The sequence below is a fragment of the Callithrix jacchus genome, chromosome 15 (assembly GCF_049354715.1).
Source record: "Callithrix jacchus isolate 240 chromosome 15, calJac240_pri, whole genome shotgun sequence".
Classification (NCBI taxonomy): domain Eukaryota; kingdom Metazoa; phylum Chordata; class Mammalia; order Primates; family Cebidae; genus Callithrix; species Callithrix jacchus.
Window position 1 is genome coordinate 46065003 of NC_133516.1, and position 21974 is coordinate 46086976.

At 38.3% G+C, this 21974-nt stretch overlaps 1 protein-coding gene across 3 annotated transcripts in view; it reads right to left on the reverse strand.

Moving 5' to 3' along the window:
• The window catches only part of PRICKLE2 (prickle planar cell polarity protein 2), a 369301-nt gene that overhangs the window by 193093 nt on the left and 154234 nt on the right, over positions 1–21974 (reverse strand). The window contains exon 3 of one of the 3 annotated variants that reach the window (XM_078351402.1): positions 6444–6568. The exons of the other annotated variants lie outside the window; for them this stretch is intronic. The gene's annotated coding sequence lies outside the window, so the exon portion shown is untranslated. The remainder of the gene's footprint in view (positions 1–6443; positions 6569–21974) is intronic. 3 annotated transcript variants of the gene reach the window in all.

The window sequence follows — 21974 nt, forward strand, 5'->3', positions numbered from 1 at the left end:
TGCCAGAGATCTTGCCTCTCCTCCTTTCACCCCCATCTCAATCCTATTTTATATACTGTGGCTGCAGTGATATTTCTATATGACCCATCTGATCATGTCATTCCCCACTCAAACTCTTCTGTGACTCCCTTGAGCTCTCAAATAAAGAAACCAACTCACAAACCCCTTTGAGATGTGACTCTTGCTTATGACGCCAACTTTCTTTATCAAAATTGTCCTGCAGATCCTGATCTCCACACTCTTGCTAAACTGAGCTGTTTGCAGGTCCTCTGGGTTCTTGCTGTTACTATAACTGCTTCCTGAAACACAGATAAGCTCTTACCCTTGAGAAATGTCTTCTTATATGCCAAGTCCCACCTTGTACATGTGGGAAACCTTCTTTGACCACAGAAAGCCCTTCAGGGACCCTGTCTGTGGACTAACACAGCAATTAGCATGCTGTCTAGCAAACAGTAGGCATATAATGAATATCTGTTGAATAAATGAATAATTCAATTGACAAAAGCAATGAAAATGTCCCCAAAATAGAGTCTTTTGGAAATTGAATCAACTCATGTAATTGTGGCCAATTTATTTTTGGTCTCACAATTCTGATTCATGAGTCCTCAGTGATATAAACCTTTGAGAGAAAGAATTCCCATGTTTGGGGCAAGTCATTTATTTTCTCTGTGCCTCAGTTTCCTCATTTATAAAAGCAGAAAAATAATTTCTGCTTCAGGGACATGTCGTGATGAAGAACTGAGTGTGTAGAAACACCCAGCTCACTGCCTGGTTCACAGTAAATAGCTCTGCAAATGATAGCTCTTATTATTTAAAAAACATTCTGCCTTCCAGTCAGGCTGGGAACAGAAACCCTCTCCGAGACTGGTGTCATTTTTCAGAAGTCATCACACCAAGGGGAAAATGAAGAGGATGAGGGAAAATGCATCCTCTTTATCAAATGCTCTCCTTTCCTTTGAAGATCTCCCAAGCACTTTGGACTTGCTATTCTGTTTTTATTCTGAGTTCATTTAGCTTTAAGCTCACAGTCTTTATTTTAATACACACTGCATTTTAACAAGTAGGTCAAAGCCATTTTATATTTGCAATATTATTACCATAGTAATCGCTGTATTTTATAACCTGCAAAATGCTCCCAGGGAGACCAGTAGGGACAGCTACAGTTTGTAACAAAAATAATAATTTCAGCCCTGCAGAATAAGCTCCTCTTAAAAACTCTCTTGTTGCAAGTATTAATTTTTGAGGCTCCCATAATATTTGGAAACAGCATATGCTAATGACTAAAGACTTAGTCAAGAGCAGTTAATTTCAGTAGCTTTATGTTTGGAAAGATGATAATAATAGTAATAGTAATAATAATAATGGCAGCTAATGCTTCTATAGTGTTTGAAGTAGATTATCTGCAAAAATTGTCTAAGTCCCCCACCTGTATATGCACTCTTGAATAGTGCCCTCCCATAATGAATCTGGACTTGGCTATGTAACTTGCTTAGACCAATGGAATATTTGCAAATGTGAAGCAGCAGAGGCTTCAAAAGCAACTGTGCATTTCAGTTTTGCTCTTTTGCTGCTATTGAGAACCCTATGACCACAGACATGAGAACAAGCCCAGTTGATATTAGCCTACCTGCCATTATATTAATCATGTGAGCAAAGCCACATTGGACTATCTGTCCCCGCCAAGGCAGCCCAGATGAGAGGAACCGCCCAGCCAACCAAATCATGAGAAATAATAGATGTATGCTTTTTAAAGCCACTAAATGTTGGGATGTTTTGTTATTCAGCATAAGCTAACTCATAACAGTATTCCTCAAAGGGCTGTAAATGAAGTAATGCATCTCTCTACAACAAACCTTTGGGGGCAATACTATTATCTATTTCATAGATTAAGGAAATGAAGCACACAGATCTGGTACTTTGACAAAGGTCATACACAGTTAGAATGCAACAGAGCCCGCATTTGAACCCAGTCAGTCTGACTCCTAAACTGCACAACACTGACTCTTAACATATTCATTTTTCTCCTATAGAAATATTTATTTTATACAATAGTTATAAAAAACATTGCTTAATGTCAACAGTTATGTCAATAATCAAGACCACAAAATCCTGTTGTGCCCTAAGGAAATCTCACAGGAATACATTTTGGACCTTGAACACGGACCAAAAGTGCGCCCACCCATCCACACATCAAATTTCATTAAAAGATTTCTCACTGATACATGTGACTTTCAGAATTAACTTCAAAAACATAAAGTGAGTAAGGTTCAATCGGATTTTATTAAGATTTTTAGGTCATACACTTCTTGAATTCTTTATACATTTTATTTCAGTCAATTAAATTGCAAAACAATACAAGCTTTTTAAATTCAAGGTCTAAAAATATATAAAGTAATAGTGATTCTGTCTCCTTCTCTTCCCCTTCAACTTCACCTTCCTAATGTCACAAACTTAATATTTTAATGTGTATCTTTTTATACTTTTCCTCTAATTATGCAAACACTTATTAAAGGCCTAAGAAGTTACTGTTCTTTAACATTAAAAATAAGAAAAAAAACAGTTGGCTACAAACTCAAGAGCTTATTTAACAACCTTGTCATTCAAAGAAATTTTATAAAAGCCTTAGTTCCTTATAATCAAGTATCTATGTTAACTGTATTTTAATTCTCAAAAGTAACAATTATTCTTTCACTTTATATGATCAACAGAAAGGTTAGCTTTCACAACACAAACAAAAACCAGTTTTCTGCTCTACTTGGTCTAAAATAGAATTCTTAACTGAAAGTCATTAACATGCCTTTCAAAACTGAAGTCTGATTCTCAGAATGGCCATGCTAGAAGGCATCCCAGGAGGTCCAAAACAAGTCATTGAAATCACAAACAACAACAGAAAACCCAGCACATGCACAAATACAAAAATGGGAGACTATCCCACTTCAGGACAAGAAAGTGTAGCTGAATGGAATAAAGTCACGTAGAAGACAAGAGTATCAATATATACTGCATTTAGATAATAACTATGAGACATCAACTTCTATCAAATGATAGCATCCCAAAATATCCCATTGTAATTTTTTAAAAATCCAACTTATTTTTATTTGGATCAAAAGGTTTTACCCCAGTGATAAATACCCTGTATTAGTCTGTTTTTTATACTGCTGATAAAGACATAATTGAGACTGGGTAATTTATAAAGAAAAAGGTTAAATGGACTCACAGTTCCATGTGGCTGGGGAGGCCTCACAATTATGGCAGAAGGCAAAAGGCACATCTTACATGGCAGCAGGCAAAAGAGAATGAGAGCGAAGCAAAAGGGGAAAACACTTATAAAACCATCAGATCTCATGAGACTTATTCACTATTACAAGAACAGTATGGAGGAAACTGTCCCAATGATTCACTTATCTCCCACCAGGTCCCTCCCACAACATGTGGGAATTATGGGAGTTACAACTCAAGATGAGATTTGGGTGGGGACATAGCCAAATCTTATCATAACCTTTCCAGGGAATATATAAAAAGTCAACAGTAACATAGGAAATGTTATCTTTGTGTCTGCTTTGCTCCATTTTCCTTCTTCTTAAATAACATGCTATTTTAACAGTCTATGGATAAAGAATGTGATCAGGGCGATGGTGAAGATTCAATTCAGATTTCCTAAGTATCTGTGTAGACTAAGAAAGCAAGGCCTCCTAACCCTCCTATTTGAATAAGATAAACACGAAAGTGATGCATCCCAGTCTTTCCATAATGGAATACACACTCCATCTTTAAGGGTACTAGAGCCCCATTAGAATTCAGGGTAGAGCTAGTGAGCGCTCTGTTAGAATATATGTACATATATATGATAGGTTTTTTTTTTTTTCACTAAGTCCATGATTAAGCCATGAGTCTCTAACTTGAATAGGTAATTAAAGGATCATGATGATAGAGGCACTAATTTAACACAGGAGCCACCACTGAGCTCTTTGCTTTTATTAGTTCATCCATTCAATATCAAATGTATCTTACTGAGCATCTACTATAGGCCAGGACAAGGGACAAGTCCTAGGAATGTAAGACTGAGGGGGACATGCAGTGGAACAGAAGATATACCCCAAAGGAATGGACAAGAAGATAAGAAGATGGTACAGCTGCAGTGGAGCTACAGAAGGAATTTTCCTCCTAACACGTCTAATTAGACTCTTCAAGTTAATATGAAATGTTTAATAATTGCAAGTATAGAATTTCCCAGAATTCATTCATTCATTGAACAGTCCTATGTGCCAGGCACTCTGACAGTGCTGGAAATAATAAAATAATAAGACATGGCTTTGCCTTCACAGGGTATTCAACAGATGAATATGACTAAGAGCATGATGTGCCTTCTTCACAGAGGAAGAACACACAACCTAGTTTTAGGGAGGTCTCCCCAGATAAGGCACATCTAAGCTAATATGTTAAGGCTGAAGTTCTCTTTGGACTTTAAAATGGAATTCCATTGAAAATATTTATAGCCAATGATGAAAAAAAAAAAAGCTTCTTCTTATATTGAGCGAGCGAGTACCTCCATAAGACCTCCAGTACAGTAATTCTCAAAGTTTAATGTGCATAGGAACTCCCTGGGATCTCGTTAAAATGTGGATTCTGACCCAGTAGGTCCTGGGTGAGACCTGAGATTCTGTATTTTCAACTAGCATCAGGTGATGCTGAGGCTGAGGACCACACTTGGAGCAGCCAGGTTCTGGTGCAAAACAGACCACTAGCCAACAGATGTGTTGTGTTTGGCCCAAGCAGTGTTCCATAACATCTCTATTAGTCGCCAACTTTTTAAAATTAAGATATTTTATGTAAAAAGCAGAATTTCCAGCTTCTTTTGAGAAATTCAAGATCAGACAAACTGGGCCCTAAATTTCCACACGGTGGTAGTAAGCCAGAAACAGGGGAGGAGTCCTGTGATCTCTGGTTTCTACAGTTGCTTCTACTTTCACGGGAGCTCTTGCCTCTACAGACTTTGCTCCATATGCCTTCTTCCCTCTTAGATATCTGCATTTGTAACTCAGGTTCTAGCATCTTGAAAGTGTTAACAATCCATCAAACCACCCAAACATTCTTCCACAAGTAGTCTGCTCACCTGGCAGGAATTGGCACCATTAATTTATACTAAGAATGCACCCATAGTCTTGTACGAATACAGCACAGCTCTCTCTTGCCAAATTCACTTGGCTTGGCAAATGCTGGAACTGCTCCAAGGTGGCATTTCAGGATACCCCATTAAGGAGATAACGACATTTATGGAAGGACCTGTGTGGACAGTGAGATTGCACAGCCAGATCCTAAGAGCGTACTCTCATTCTTTAAGACGTCAGCAACCGAATGCATCTGGAAACACTTCTCAAACATGAGTCTTGGCCAGAGGTGGGGGAGGGACTCCACCTGGAGAGGATGTGTTTGTCAGCAAATGTGTGAGTGGGCACTGGCAGACGGAGTGCACATCTTTTCATCTTGGAATGTTAATCTGTGCACTGGCACTTGGCTATTTTTGCATTTGAATGATGTCTCTTCATTTGGACAAGATAGAAATGCTCCGCTTCGTGGATCTGGCTTCTACAATAGCCAGACACCCTCACGAGACATCCCTGCCATCCGCATATTAACAGACAAAGTGAAATGGACTGATAAAATTTTTAATACCAATTGATGAAAAGTATACCAGAAATCACTTATTCTCTTATGCTTCTGATGCCTGATGTGTCTGTCATTTTCTGTGATGAGCAAGATCGATCATTACAGTGGTAAGACCAGAATTAGGGCTTGTAAAAAAAGAAAATCAGATCAGTTTCTTCTGTTTGTGCCTGCCACCATATATCTTGTTCATCATTAGTTTTCTTTACTGGGGCCGTATTTATGAGCCTTTCTGTGGCTTGAATCTATCTTTACCTGTCACTGCTGAATTGTTAGACCGAAACAGCATTTTCATAGAGTCAGTGGTATGAGATAGAGTGAAGTCTTTTTTTAAAAAAAGAAATCATTGACAAGAAATAAGTGCTTAACCCTGAGCCAAAAAAAATTGGGGTTTAGGGCACATACATATTAATGTATACACATGATCGTGCCACACGCAGACATATTAATTTTGTGACACTAATAAGAATAAATAGGGACAACTCATATCCCCCTGACACAAACAGAGGTGGGGAATATTAGGATAACTCATAGTACTTGTGTTTGTTGGCTGATAGTGTTTAAATCTTAACTTCTAAAAACTTCCCAGGACGGAACATTGGCCTAAGTGAAAAACATTTAGGAAACTGCTCTAAAAACCCATTAGCAAACAATGCAGAGAAGCCTAAATGGAACTAAGTGGATCTCAGAAGTTCCTCTTCAATGACTACCAACAATTCTGAACCATACAATTTGTAAATGAATGTCATTGTACTAAGCACAATATAGTATTTGCTCACCACGGCTGTGGCTAAATGATCCCATGGTTATCTGTTCCATGCTGGTCTTCCCTTCTAGAATATAAAACCACAGGATAGTGGGCCCACACTTATCCATCACACCAACCTTAGATCCAGCACAGCACCTGTAACATAGAAGGTACTCAACTGAATGAACAGAGGTGAAATTCGTAGATTAAACTAAGCGAGGAAACAGTTACTGCTGAAGGAGTTCAGGAGATACTACCGTAAATATGTCACTTTGGTATGCTGATGATTTCAAACTGAGGGCACTTGGGAGACAGTGAATATAACGGGACTTGCTCTGGGCTCCTCTTAGTTGTCTGGAGACAGATACTGCAAAAAGGAGTCAATTGTCATGAATCCCCTCCCAGGGAATTTCACCAACCGGGGAACATTGGCTTACAGGAGAAGACACCTCTAGGTGACACCATACCCAGAGAGATTTTTGTCACAGTCTGTGCTTCGGAAGGCCCATTCATCTTCCCCAAGAATCATTTATTTTTCTAAGTTGCCCACCTGCTCTGATCCTCTCCCCTAAGTAAAGGGTATACAAGCTTCCAAGTATCACTGGGTGTGGGATATTCACTTTTCTTTCACGTGATGCCCTCACTCACAGGCATATCTTTATTTTTTGTTAATCTGCCTATTGTCAGTTTATTTTATAAACTCAATTATTAGACCCTCAGAGAGTAGAGGAAAAGACTTCCCTCCCTGACACTGTTCTTAGGAAACTATACCAGAATGGGAAGCTACTCGGAAAAATACAGATTTACTATTATTACTTATAGTAGTAAAAGGTGGCACTGATGACACAGCATAGAAGATAGATAGGAGCAAGTAGATCAGAGAAGATTCTGAGAGACTCTAGCTAATGAGAAAGTCATTCCTAGTCTAGGATCTAAGAACTAGTCAGATTCTAATTATCACCATTGTGCTTTTAAGTACCAAATGCTAACTTGGGAACTTGAATTTGAAACTCAAGTCAAAATGAAAAGGTTGACCTCTTTTTAACATTTACTAAATCATCCCTCTTTATTTTTTTTTCAGCTGCACTTCAATCGTTTTTTAAAGCTCCCAGAACTAGAGAACATTCAAATACTCTGAGCAGCAATGATTATATCTAGAACCTTAACGAAAATTTTAAAGGTTCATTTTATTCTCAAGGGTTTCAGTAACAACAAGAACAGCACTGAGGCCCAAATGAAAACTCAGGTAGGGTAGAACAAAATTCGAATGCAATTCAAATACAAGGTAGATGGATTCCTGAGAAAGGGAGAAAGTCAAGTGTCTTGGCATTCTGCACAAATTTACAAGATGTGCAAAACAACTCTGCCTATATCATGTGAAAGAATCTTTCACTGCTTAAAATTGTCAATTGTGGATAAACGTGCTGCACAAAAAGATAAAGAGATTGACCAAACCACAGCAGTTTTAATCCTAACCATGAACAGAAGGTAATGGCTTCATTTCTTTATTCTTTCAAGGAAATAGGGTTGTATTTATTACCCATAATGACATTGACAGGTTTAATTTCTGGAACCACCAAACACAAATGGCTAAAAACTTTCTTTTACTCTTAGCTACAGAATATATCCATACCCAGCAAGGAAAGCTCTGTTAGGCAAGAGATACCTAAGTGTGAATTCCACACAAAATTTGGCTTGCTTTTGGTTGCAGAGATGGGCCCTCCTTAGGTAAACATCATGGCAAGATACAATCAAAGTATTATTTCCTTGGAAAGCCTTAGCTTATAAAATTATGTATCAGTGAAGTAAATTTTTATAACAGAACTGAACGAATGTTACAATGTGTACCTGAAGTTCAACTCAATTCCAGAAAAGCAGTTTTCAGTGGTAACATCTAAGTCAGGTACCCAATCCAGGCATTTTTCAAAAGGCCAAAACTGGAGTAATACCATCTTTTACACAAATATCTTTCAAACGAATTATGGCAATATAATTTAAGACCTGCTCACATTTTCAAATAATAAAATATAGGCAACAATTTAAATAATTATCTTGCATCACTGCTCTCATAGAAATTAGGACAATTGTCTACAGAAAATTAGGATGAAAAAAGGAGGTTGTGGATATTAGTCTCCCAAGCCAAGACTCAACCACTTCATCTACTACAAACCTGGGCATATGTTAGGTCTTTTCTGTCTGACTTTGACATTGAACTGTGAACATCTGTCTTTTGTCTTCTTTAAAATGAAAGAGTTAGATGGCATAATCTAGACAGTTTCAAACAACTGTAACTCTAATACTTTTCCACTGTACAATTAGGATAGACAAAGACACCACACAGATAATATTGGGCTGTTGTGATAGTTGCCAATACCAAAGCGGTTTAGCAATCTGGGTCAACCCCACAGGCAGAAAAATCTTAAAAGTTGTGACCACATGTGAGTCAAGATATCCAAACTTAAACAGATTCTCACTTTACTATCTAGAAAATGTGTGGCCCTAAAAGAGAAAGTTTTTGAAAAGATGCCATTTTCCAACAATCTAGAAGATCATTAGAGTCAGCTGGCACGGCATTTAGATACTTTATGAGACAAAGAAATGCAAACCCCATGCAGGAAATATGGAGCAGCCTGGAGTGTGCCAGACACCTAACAACGTCTAACTTAAATCTAAGAGTCACGGGATTTATATGACCACTCACTTTAGTAATTTATGAAGTCAACAACATAGTAACTATAAATAGGACACGGGGCATTCCAACAGCATCAAGGACAAGAATCCAGTTTGCACTGCACCTGAAGTTTTCAATCATCACACAATCTCAACCAGCTGACAAGGTATCTTTAGAAGACAAGTGTTTCCTTAGTGAGCAAGCATCTTTTGACCTTGGAAAGATTTACACTGAGGTACAGACATGTTTAAGAGAAACAATCCTATTACAAAACTTTATATTGTTTATGTTATGAAACCTATAAATATTTGGCATTTTAATCATTTTAACACTTAAAAGAATTTGGCCCACCCAAATTACCATTGTTCTTGTTATTTCAACTTAAAACATCTTGTTATTCCAATTACTTGTACTGTAATGAGTACAGGCTTATTTAAAACTAAAAGGAATCTCATAAAATTTACATATAGTTTTAGGATATTTAGGTCAATGTTCACCACATTTATAAGTCTGAATTATGAGAATTATAAGAATTATTAAAAGAGACAGGGAAAGGTGTTTTCCTTGGGATAGGAAGGAACCAAGCCAGATGTGTTCATGAATGCATCTCAAAATATAAAGAATTACTTATGTTTTTAAACACATACTGAAGACTTACAAACATGATAGAATAGTAAGACTGAATGCTGAACTTGAGGAAGAATTAAATGAAGGTTAATTTTTGAAAACAAAACCACCTGTAAACAATCTTTCCTTTAAAGAAAAACTGCCCTCCAGGGGCTCAGAAAACTCATAGAAAACTCTGCCTGTAAGGTGGCCCCCAAGGGCTGATGTGAAGGCCACAGTAGGGATTGGGGCTGACTGCTATGTGGTAATACAACATGTCTCAGGGTAGCCCCAGTATATTAGCTACCAGAAAGTACTAAATCCATGCTGTAGGCCAGGCCCTGTGCTAAGCACTTTGTAGAGAGCCCCTGTTTTATAGAGCAGCAATCCAAAGCTTAGGGACATTAGATAACCTGCCATGATGACAGGAATGGGACTTGAACCCAGTGCTTGCAACCACCACCCATTTGCCTCCCATAAGAAAATTATCCCATCAGTCCAATGAATTTCTAGAACATTGCTACTTAAAGTGTGGTCCAGGGAACCATCAGAATTGGCACTGCCTGGGAGCCTTTAGAAATGCAGATCCTCAGCCCTACTGAATGAGATTCTGCAGGTGATTATGGACACATTAGAGTCTGAGAAGGGATTGGCAAAGTTTTTCCGTAAAGCCACAAAGGAAGAGTATGTTTGGTTTTGTGGGCCATGTGGTCTCTTGTAATCACTTAACTTTGACATGGAAGCAGGCATGGACAATATGCAAATGACTAAGAATGGCTGCGTTTCAGAGAATCATTTTTACAATAATAGGCTGAGGGCCAGATTTGGCCCACGGGCCACAGTTTGCCAACCCATGATCTAGAGTACGGTGGCTACACTACTGACATGGATATGTTTTCTGATTTGCTAGAAGAAAACAGAATACCTTCTCCACCTTGGAAGGGAAGCCCAGCCAATTCCTCTTTCATTGGTAGTAAGCAGCAGATTCACAGTAATACCATTTGCCAACCTCGTCCAACACTCCTTTTTTCTTGAGGTCAGAAGATTATGTCTCAATCTTAACATCATTTTTAAATGGTGGCCCCAATATTGAAGGGAACAGGGGAAATTTATGCTCTTCCCCAAAAAAGAAAAGAAAAATCCTTTTGGTATGAAGAGATTGAATGTAAAAGATTTAAATGCAATAAGATCTTTGGGGAGTTAAATGAATTGGCCTTGTTTTTCAGTAAACACAACTGCATAAATGCAACTGGCTTTAGCACATTAGCAGACCAGGATGCCTCAAATTCTCAAGAACTTCTGAGCCAATTCCTACATGATGATTAAATGTGCTGGACAGCCATTCTGTAACTGGACTATTTTGCTCCACAGACGAGCCCAGTCTTGCATTAGGGGCACCACATTTATTGCTCAACTCTGAGTAAAGGCCATGGATCCCATTGCAAAATCTCAACTTTTCCATTAGAAGTTCCCACAGAAAAATCTGAATACAAGAATTAAATCAACAGGAATTGCATTATTTGCTTCTCTTTCACTTTTTCTGTTATGAGCAGGAAAGGGGCTTCTAACAATTGGCAGGGAACTCGACAAAAGAGGTTTAAGAACTGGTTTTGTGAAGATGCTGTAGCCAAGCCATTTCAAGTCCTCTGCTTATTCAGGAGAAATTTGGAGAATATAAAAATGAGGTAAACCAGGCAAGTGAGGAAAACGGTGTTTGTCATCGACATTCATTGAATCATTACTATGTGCAAGGTGCCATGTGCTCAAGCCTTCACGAGGAGTATCTACCCTCATCTCCTCACATTTCTACATGTGTTATGAAGGAGAACCAACATAGAGAGGAAGAAATCAAGGCACAGTGAGATCCAAGGTCACAGAGCTAGTGCACACAGTACATGGATTTGAACCCAACAACCCCAGAACCTAACTTAATCTGCATTAAACAGAACTCAAGTACTGTTCAATAGTTTTGCAGTGCCCCCTTCAACCTATGCTTAGAGCAGAAGCCTCCAAAGTCTCCCCTTCTGCCCCAACCAAGGCAGGGTAAAGTGCCTTGCGCTCCTGGAAGGCATTGACCTCAACATGCCTTATTCTATACTGCACTGTCTACTCCTCTGCCTTCCTATCTAATGGATAAACTATAGCTCCTCTGCCTCTGCACTATGAATCTTTGGGGCCAGAACATGCTTTGTTGAAGGGTGCCGTCTTGCAGGATGTTTAGCAGCCTCCCTGGCTTCTACCCAGTAGACGCCAGCCAGCAGAAACCTTCCCTCTACCCTACCACCCTCTAACTGTGACAACCAAGTGTATCTCCAAACAGTTGCCAAATATTCCCAGTGCAGGGAAGCATGGAGGAGGCAAAATTGCCCCTGGTTGGAACCACTGTTATAAAACCTTTGAGGACAGGATATTTGTCTATGTCATTGTTTCTTTACCACCTAACAAAGGAGATGGCACACAGTACTCCTTAGTACTTTATCCCCAGAATAGCTCTCAGCTCTATCCTACTGTTCCAGTGCCAGCCGCCTTCGTCTTTCGTCTGGACTAGCAGAGGAGCCTCCTGACTGGTTTCCTGGTACCCTCCCTGGTGACCCTTCCATCTGTTCTGCTGAGATACAAGAGAGAAGTTTTCAAAGCCCAAATCTATTCATTCTAATATCCTGCTTAAGGCCTTTCAATAATCTTCCATTGCTTGTCAGCCAAGACTTCTCGACATGACCTATGGAGCCCTCAATGGTCTGCCAGTGTCTGCAGCCTCCTCCTCTCACTACTTGGGCTACAGTTCCTTGAAAGGTCCACATGTCACTGCCCTTCGGCCTTTGCATATGCTGCTCCACATGTGGGGAACACCACATTCCCTCCATTTCCCTGTCCTGCCTATGGACGTCAGCATGGGTGTTGCTTCTTCCTGGTCTCACGTAGGTTTCTTTGTTCAAGGTCACCATGGAACCAAGTTTCATTCTTTCCTGGCCTTCCTCAACATGACCATTTATCATAAAAGAGAGAAGTCACCTTGTCAACTTTTCTTTACTATTGTAATTTCAGTGCCTAGTGCCTGGCCCCTGGCGAGTACTCAATGAATGTTTATTGAATACACATGGATAATCAGTAGCTTAACTGAGAGACACCCTCTCACAATATAGAAGTTTTTGCCGATGAGGTGCCCTGAAGGAAAATGGCTAAGTATATGAATTCTGGAATTAAATTGCTTGGGTTCAATTCCAGCTCTGGTATTTTATGGCTATGAGAGCTTGGATAAAATACTTAGTCCTGTCCCTCAGTTTCCTCATTTGTAAAGTGAGGAAAACAGTACCTATTCTCATGGTATCCCTGTCTATAAGGTATATAAAAATGTATGAAGTCTTCATTCCATGCTTGGGACAGAAAAAGTGCTATATAAGAATTTACTGCTAATATTATTATTAGCAGTAGTAATCTTTTTATTTTTGCATGATGGCTAAGGTAATGGGGTAATTTTTTCTGATCTCAATGCAGGTGACAATAGCTGATACAACTGATTTCTTCCAAGTCCTATGGGTGGAGATGCAATTTTGCATTCTACAGACTCCCAGGTCATCCTGAAGGTCCTTATAGGTCTGAAAGCAGCTTTGCAAATGGTCCCTTGATCAGGTTTCATAGAACCACTTCCTGAGTTTATGACAATAGCACTGCTCCATCAGCTGGGCACCTCTGGAGTAGACTGGAGGGTGCTAAGGGACTCTCAGAACCTTGGCCAGTAGACTAATAAAAGATTGGACTTGTTTGCACTGCTGATTAAAATCCAGACTTCCTGGAAAGTCAAATCCACTCTGTGGTCCTTTTTCATTCAGAAACTATGGAAAAGCAAATCAAAGTTGTTTTTAGTCTCTTCTTCATTCAACAGATATTTCCAAAATGCAACTTAGGTGCCAGGGGCAGAGACTGGCAGCTACCATTTATTATAGGAGCCTGAGCCATTGATCACATTTTGATGAGTGGCTTTTACTAATCTCCTATATACTTACAAGGATTCATCATGCTATTATATGGCTGCTCTGGTTCGCTGAAAGCATATTTCAGAGAAACTCAAACAAGGCCTTTTACTACTTGCATTCATGTGCAAAATCACCATTCTCAAAGCATAATTTCTGATTCCAAATATAACTGCAGGTCAAATTCCATTATGAAAAACTTCTGATGCATATGTAGGCATAAGATTTTGTTGCCTGCAATGAGCAGACTATTGTTCGGCTGAGATTTGGAAACCCTGTTGTCATGTAAAGATTCTATTATGTTAGGATTTGTTGTAATAGAATTTGGCCTATAACAGGAAATTAAGCAAATGGACACTTCTATTTCATGAATCCTGGTGCCAGAAGGTACGGGTGTAAGAACCAGCTTTCTCCTAATGAGGCAATTAATACCTCAACATGGTTCTTCTAAAACATATTTTACTGCTTTGCTCCTCAGGAGGTAAGATAAGTAATAAAATATCAAAAGATGGCGAGATAAACATTAGGGAGTAAAGTTGCTGATAAGAGGTCATTTTTATTCTCCCTTTATGTAATGAGAAAAAGTAGATCACAACTCAAAACATTTCTTTACAAAAGCACTAAAAACACTCAGATTCTTCTTGTATACCATGACGTCCATCACGCTCTGATCTAACCCAAACAGGGAGCATGCATGCTACAATTTAGCATGCCAAGTCCTTTGGCTAACAAATCCAGAAAGGTGAGTCATCCTGCTACAGCTCACTGGAAAGAGAAAAATATTCAAAAGGAACAGCTGAAAAACGAGCCTTTCAAATACAAAGAAAGGCTACAGCCATTCACGTTGATACCTGGTATAGATGTTATGTGTCAAATGACATAAAACTTCTGTTTGCTAATCCACAAGCTATCCAAAAAGTTTAGACACTTTGGCAGGGTGGTGGGGAGATAGCATATTCGTCATCCTCTTTCAAATCAACAGTTGGCCTTGCTGCTTATAATTTAGGGTTACATCATCTAAAAAGATGTCAGGAAGGTATAGAAAAACATTTTAAAATATAATTAACACACAGTTTTAAAATTAGTTTATCTCGTTTCCCAACTATTCAGACACTTTTTGCATATTTAGGGCCTTTTGAAATAAAGAAGGACAAAGAATGAACCATAAAGAAAAACACTTCCAACACCAGCATGAGAAAAAATATATAAGTTCTCAAGATTTAAAAATAAATACACTATGGTAGCTATCAACATAAACCTTTGAGCTAGTAAGTACACTTCAACAGATTTAACTGCCCTGTTGACTTATGTACACCAAGAACTGTGTCCAGTAATAAGTCCTGGACCACTATTGGTAGTAGTGAAAGCTTGGGGGGAAAAAACCCTAAATATCTATCAACAATAAATCAGGAGCTTTCCAGACAAAAGGAACATTATACATTCATGAAAATTTAACTCACAGAAAAATGTTTCTTGAAGTGTGGTAAGCACATATTGGCTACAAATGTCCTCTTGATGATCTTGAACCAGTAGAGAAAATATTAAAGCACTTCTTGAATTCTTTTACACAAATTACTTGCAATCCTGTAGCCTTCCGCCTTCATTCAAAACTAGGTCTTCAGAGTACTTATTAAGGATTTACTAAAATCTGTGCTCATAACTTAAAATTGGATTGCCTGAGGAAGCAATTCCAGAATGGCAGAGTGAATACCTCCCAAAATGCATTCCTCTATAAAAGCAACAGGAACACTGGCAAAATTGTCAAAATTAACTTTTTCAGAGCTTGGAAAATTAAAGGCTTGCAACAAGCAGAGGATCATTTATTTGAGAAAAACAGCTGAATCTCAGCAAGAATAGCAAGCTTTGTGGCATTTTAACTTGCACTATTTTCATCCTCCTCTCCTCAGTTCTGCAACAGCCCTGAAAACCAGCAGTCTGGCAAGAATGGAAGCTGTAAAAAAAAAAAAAAAAAAAACCAGGAAAAGAAAAGAAAAAAACAGTAGCTTAGCAACCTCTGGAAGGGGACAGAATGGGCTCAGAGTCCCCAGAGAGTCCCATCCCCAGATAATTGTCACTATTAGACTAGTCTGGCAGTTTCCTGGAAATGCCCCATGAACAGAACTTATTTCAGTTGGCCTGAATCAGAGCAGCTCAGGAGGAAATGCTCTATCCCCGGGTGTTTGCTGAAAACAATTAGCAGCAGTTGTTTAACATTGCAGATACCTGAGGCAACAATACCACTTGGGGGCAAACACGAGGCTGGCCAAATTAAAAAAGAAAAAAAACCTTAGAAGTCTAGAGAATGAGACAACTATAGAGAGCTTTGTAAAGTTCCTATATACTCCTGGGGACTTAGAAAGTCATAAGCATGTGAAAGACTGTGCACATGCCCATCAAAAGACCTAAGGTTCAAATCTCTCACCTCTAGCTTACCTGCACAAACAGGAAGTGAAAGGCAATGCAGAGTTGTAAACTGCTTGAGCTGAATACTGAAGATGTGCACCAGCACACATGTGCACATACACACACATGCAGGTGCACGCACGTGCACACACACACACACACACACACACACACACACCCCTGGCAAAGGGAAGACTTACTTACTTGTCTTATGTATTTAAGAATATATCTGTCCAATTACCAGGTGACCTCTAAGGCAACTAAGCAAGGACCTCAGTGGATGTACATGACAAAGAATACACACATAATAAAATTCATCCAAGTAAGTCACTAAGCAAACAGACAACAAAAGCACACCAATATATCATTGGGTGGGGAGTAGATATAGTTTCCAGGGTTGTAATATTATATTTTTTCCAACATCTAGATTTCATTCCAAATAATGAGACAGGAAAACAAATAGAAAAGTATGGTCAAGACACTAGGAAAAAAAGCATTCAATATAACATGTGCTTGAGGAAGCAAAAATGTTGGATTTATAAGACAAAGGCTTTATTTTAATTTTTTAAACTTTTAAGTTCAGGGCTACATGTATAGATTTGTTACATTAGTAAACTAGTGTTTTGGAGATTGGTCATATAGATTATTTTGTCACCTAGGTATTAAGCCTAGTACCCATTAGTTATTCTTCCTTATCCTCTCCCTCCTCCCACCCTTTACCCTCAGGTAGGTCCCAGTATGTGTCATTCCCTTATATGTATCCATGTGTTCTCATCATTTAGCTTCCACTGATAAATGGGAATGGGGATATTTGTTTTTCTGTTCCTGTGCTAGTTTGCTAAGGATAATGGCCTCCAGCTCCATCCATGTCCCTGCAAAGGACTTGATCTTATTCCTTTTTAATGATTGCTTGGTATTCCATAGTATATATGTACCACATTTTCTTTGTCTAGTCTATCATTGATGGACATGTAGGTTGGTTCCATGTTCTTGGTATTGTGAATAGTGCTGCGGTGAACATACACATGCATGTGTCTTTATGATAGAATGACTTATATTCCTTTGAGTATATACCCAGTAATGGGATTGCTGGGTCAAATGATATTTCTGTCTTTAGAGGTTTTTGAGGAATCATTACACTGTCTTCCACAATGATTAAACCAATTTACACTCCCACCAACCATGTACAAATGTTTCTTTTTCACCACAACCTTGCCAGCATCTATTATTTGTGGACTTTTAAATAATAGCCATTCTGACTGGTGTTAGGTGATATCTCATTGTGGTTTTGATTTGCATTTCTCTAATGATAAGTGATATTTAGCTTACTTTTTTCATATGATTGTTGGCCACATGTACAGGACAAAGACTGTAAATCAACTACTATAAATATGTTCAAAGAACTAAAGAAAACCACATCTAAAAAACTAAAGGAAAGTTCTCATGAACTCATTGTTTTCATGAACAATGAAATAGATGGAGAATATAAATAAAAAGATAAAAAGTATAAAAAATAAAACAAGCAAAAAAATTCAAATAAATTAAAATCCTTGAGTTGAAAAGCATAATAACAGAAAGAAAAATTATACCAGAAGGTTGAAGAACAAATAGGAGCTGGCAAGCTGCAGATAGACCAGTTGAGATGATCTAGTCTAAGGAACAACAAGAAGGAAAAAATACAGAAAAATGAACAAAGCCTCAGAGACATGTAGAACACTATTGAGTATATCAACACACACATAATGGGAATCCCAGAAGGAGAGGTGAGAAAGAAAGGAGCATAAAAAGTACACGAAGAAGTAATGGCCAAGAACTTCCCACATTAATGAGGAATATTAATTAATCTACACATCCAAGTAGCTCAACAATATCCAAATGGGATGGATTAAAAATACCTATCTCTAGGCATAACATAAACTGTCAAAAGACAAAGACAAGGGTGGAAACATGAAAGCAGCAAGAAAGAAATAACTCATCATGTACAAGGGATTCTCTATAATATGAAGAGCTTCTTTCTTTCTTTTTTTTTGAGACAGTCTCATTCTGTCACCAGGTGCCAGGCTGGAGTGCAGTGGCGCGACCTCAGCTCACTGCAACCTTCGCCTCCTGGGTTCAAGCAATTCTCCTACCTCAGCCTCCCAAGTAGCTGGGACTACAGGCATGTGCCACCACACCCAGCTAATTTTGTTGTATTTTTAATAGAGACGGGGTTTCACCATGTTGGCTAGGATGGTTTTGATCTCTTGACCTCGTGATCCTCCCGCCTTGGCCTCCCAAAGTGCTGGGATTACAGGTGTGAGCCACTGCGCCTGGCTGAACAGTTTATTTCTTATCAGATATCATGAAGGCCAGAAAGGAGTGGGATGTCATTTTTAAAGTGCTGAAAGAATAGACTGTCAACCAAGAATCTGGCAAAATTATCCTCATGAACAAAGAAGAAATTAGGACATCCGCAGATAAACCAATATTGAGAGAATTTATTGCTAGCAGATATGCCCTACAAGGTGTACTGAAATTCACATGGAAAGGAATGAAGCTGAATCCTTTCCTTATACTGTATACAAAAATTAACTCAAAATGAATTAGAGACCTAAATGTAAGAGCTGAAACTATGAAACTCTTAGAAGAAAACAGAGGACTGAGTCTTCATGACCTGGCATTAGACAACAATTTCTTAGATATAAAATTAAAATCATAAACAACAAAAGAAAAAAATAGACAAATTGGATTTCATCAAAGTTAAAAAATTTTATGCTTCAAGAAAGTAAAAAGACAACCAAAGAACAAGAGAAAAAATATTTATAAATCATGTATCTGATAAGGGACTTGTATCTAGAATATAAAAAGAACTCTTACAACTAAACAAAAAGAAAAATAATCTGATTAAAAATGGCAAAAGATTTTAATGTGTATTTCTACAAATGAGATATACAATTGACCAATAAACATATGAAAAGATGCACATTATTAGTCATTAGAGAAGCATAAACAAAAACCATGAAATACCACTTCACACATACTAGCATGCAGTAATGAAAAGAAGAGTTGTTGAGGATATGAAAAAATTTGAACCCTTAGACATTCTTGGTGGAATTTAAAATGGTACAACTGCTTTGGAAACCATTTGGCAGTTCCTCAAAATGTTAAATCTGTAGTTACCATGTGACCCAGCAATTTCATTCCTAAGCATACTCAAGAAAAATGAAAACATACATATACACAAAAACTTAGAGATGATATTAACAGCAGCATCTTCATAATAGCCAAAAAGTAAAAGCAATCCTATTGTCCATCAGGTGATAAACAAAATATTATATATCCATACAAGAGTATATTATTCAGCAATAAAAAGAGATGAAATACTGGTAACTGCTACAACACAGATGATCCTTGAAAACATTTTGCTAAGAGAAAGAAGTCAGTCACAAAAAGACACATATCATTCCATTTATATAAAATGCCCAGAATAGGCAGAGTCAGGAACCCCATTTCCTGACTCTATATTTGCCTATTAGTGGTTATCAGGGGCTGGAGGCATGGGACAATGGAAGAATGATGGTTATTAGACACACATTTTCTTCTGAGATGAAAATATTTTGGAATTAGATACTGTTGTTGGTTGCACAACTCTATGAATATCCACTAAATTGTACGTTTTAAAAGAGAGAATTTTATGACATGTGAATCATAGCTCAACAAAACTGTTGTGGATATTAAATCAATTAGCTATTTTTTTTTATTATGGGGAGTTGTTTTCAGGCTTTCTCGGACCTTATGAGAAAGAAGCAAAAGGGGAACAAAGCGGGGAAATGATGAGGCAGGTATGTCTAGAATTGGAAGAAAATGAAGCTGAGGATATCACTTATGAGTACTTCTAATTTTTTATGTTGAAGGAAGGAATGAGTGGGAAAGAAGGACCCATTTGAGGACTCAGCATGGCAAAGCTGACAAGTAGAAGGGAGGACCAGCTAAAATAGGAAACCACATATGTGTAGGAATGTTGTCCACATGGCTGAGAGTCTTCCCTTAGAAAACATGGCAACACAAGATCAATAGCATCAAACAGATGGCAGGACTTTTCCAGGGCTGTTGATTGATTGAGGCTGCGGGCAAAGAAAAATGGAGTGAGAGAAAATGAATATGCCCAGAAATGTCACTGAGGGATTGGCAATGGAGTTGCAGCTGAGAAGAGAGGAAGACTGTGTTAATGGAGCCAAGAATCAAACAATTCCATTAAATTTCTCAAAGGAGATGGTTAGTCTGAAACAAAATTTAGCTGCACAGTAAAAAAACTATGATTCTTTAGCCTGGAAATGAGAAAAATCAATCATGACATGTGTTAATTGTTTCATCGATTTTATTTCTTTCAACGTTTTCTCCCAGATCCTACCACTGGCAGATTCTTCTGTTGAAAACTGATTTTATTCCCAGGCTTCCAAGGTGATGTAGATTTTAGTAGAGGTGATCTGTTTGAAACAGATCTTACTAAAAAGAAGTCTTCAGTAAAAATGAAAAAATACCCCATGAACTTATTTAGCACTTTGGCCCAAAACCCAAAATAATTTAATATAATTTATCCTATATATACCCTAGGGCAGCATTTGCTGCCTTATCATCTGCAGATTTGGTATTCCTTGAAAAAAAATTTCTAGTAAAAATTATACTTTAAAAATCAGTATAAACTATTTCCCTTTCAGATATCTACAGTGAACATTAGCATGTTAAAGACTCTGAAAAGATCTGCAGTGAGGATAACTATTGTATTTCTTTCCCAAATTCATTTGACCATAGAATCTTCTCTCCCAGAGAAACTTTACAACATAATTTGAAACTGGGGCCTATGAAACATACTTTGAGATATATTACTCTATGATAAGGCAACATTATCTATTAAGAACAGATTGGCAACTAGAATCACACACACACACACACACACAAACAGAGGAGAAGCTACTTCTTACAGTAGAGTAAGGGAAAGACTTCATAGAGTTTTCTTCCTTTTTGTTCTCCCAACTCAGTGAATTTCCCCAGGTACAACTCATGCGAAATGTACTTACAACTAGCCACCAGACAAAAGATCTGCTAAAGCATTTCCCTCAATGACATCAAAGCAAGCAGATATAACAGATTACCAAGGGGTCTTGGGTACATGGAGGCACAAACATGAGATGGCATCATTGTCACAAATCTCAGTATTCAACTGTGCTGTGTCAAACTACCCTCTCCTGTTGGGTGAATGGCTGTTTCAACAAACATCTTAATTGAAGTCTATTATTTTTTAGTAACTTCCAGTTATTGAAAGTGGCTCATTCTGGTTTTCCAGAGCTAAGCCCTGGTGTTCGTAAAACTTCTTTTTGCACTTTGATCAACATTATTTCCCTCACCCCACCATTATGGATGGCCCAAAAGCTTAGAGTAGAGCCTGGTCTTCCTTCATGCATACCCCTGAAATTCCTGCTTCCTCCTCTGATATTAGGGACAAGGAAGATGATGAGATGTGCTTCTTTTTTGGCCCCTTTAGCAGATTAGATGATTGATCAAGAATATACATTCTTGGCCAGGCATGGTAGCTCATGCCTGTAATCCCAGCAGTTTGGGAGGCCAAGATGGTCAGATCACTTGAGACCAGGAGTTCAAGACCAGCCTGGCCAACATAGTGAAACCCTGTCTTTACTAAAAATACAAAAATTAGCTGGGTGTTGTGGTTGCCTATAATCCCAGCTACTCAGGAGTCTGAGGACTGAGAATCACTTGAACCCAGGAGGCAGAGGTTGCAGCGAGCCAAAATCATACCACTGCACTCTAGCCTGGGTAACAGAGCAAGACTCTGTCTAAAAAAAAAAAAAATTTCATTTTCTCCAAGATACCTCCTTAGGAAGATTACTCTCTACCTCACTGATGTTGGGCTTGA